Below are 1,400 nucleotides of genomic sequence, written 5' to 3'. Positions count from 1 at the left end.
TGAGGGATATTTAGAATTAATTTTGTTTGTTTGTATACTGTTATTTGCATTTTTGTGCGTGTGATTATAATAGTTAGATTTTAACATGGTTTGCTGATTATCAGTTTTTTCTTTGCTTTCTAAATATTCACAACGATTTACTAAAAAGTCGAGAAATTCTGACAATGGTGGAGGTTCTCTTTTATTTTGTAAATGTAAATGTTCATGCCAACGTTCCCTAGTACGTGCGTCTAGTTTAATTTTTAATAGTTGAATTAATAGGCGATCCCACGAATCAGTTGGTTCACCTAGAGCTTTGAGTGAAGTAATTAGTTGTTTGAATGTGTCAGTTAAATTTCTTAAAAAATGAGCTGATTCCTTAGTAATTACTGGCATGTTAAATAATTCTTCTACATGTTTGTCTATAATAATTTTTTTTGTTTTCAAATCGTTCTCGCAATATACGTAAAGCTACTAAATAATTCTCATCTGTCAACTCAAGTTGCTGAATTAATTTCTCACCCTTAAGTCGGCCCTGTAAATAATACAACTTTTCTACTTGAGATAACTGCTGATTCTGGTCAACTAATGCCTGAAATCTTTGAATGAAAAATACCCATTTTTTTTATCGCCATCAAAGATAGGTAAGTCAATTGGTGGCAGTGTAATTTTTGAATTTACAGTAACACTATTGTTGAACAAATTATTTTGTCTAGCTACATTATGACTAGCTGTTATTCTGGCTTGTATGTTGCTGTGAAACTCTACAATTTTATTTTTAGCGCCGGCTTGTGCTTTGAAGAAGCTGTTTTCGAATGTTTAACGATATTCTGAATTAGTTGTACACTTTTCTAGCGATTCTATTCGTGACTGAACTTGTTCGAAATGGTTGAAAATACTCGATACGTGGTCTAGACGTGATTCTAATTCTAATAAATCGGATTCGTTGGCTCATTTAATGAAATTTATAAACCTATTCAGCTTTTCGATAACTACATCGCGTTGCTCTTTTAACTCTAGCAAAATATCGGTTTTGTCCGATTTCGATTGATCTACTTTTGACACATTTACTTCATTTTCTCCTGCTAACATTGTGATGTTTTGTGAGAACCGACTAAATGAAATGAACTAGTTTGCAGTAAAATACTTATAGAGATTCAGAATGAAATAATATCGATTTTAATGATTTGAAATCCCTATGCATGCAGATGATAAAATGGAACAAACTTACGGTTTGGAAGAATAAATGATTTGCACTACACTTTTCAGCCTGTGATTGTCTGATTGTTGTAAGTACTGTCTTGAATTGTTGAATCAGCGTGAACTGTTGCCGCTGCTTTTACACTAAATTCGCTCGAAGAGACCAAAATGGTTGGATATCTTGATTGAAAATGTTTTAAAGTGGACTGTATACAATGTGA

Source organism: Diorhabda carinulata, chromosome Y (assembly GCF_026250575.1).
Source record: "Diorhabda carinulata isolate Delta chromosome Y, icDioCari1.1, whole genome shotgun sequence".
Lineage (NCBI taxonomy): Eukaryota > Metazoa > Arthropoda > Insecta > Coleoptera > Chrysomelidae > Diorhabda > Diorhabda carinulata.
Note: the sequence above shows the minus strand (reverse complement) of the source record.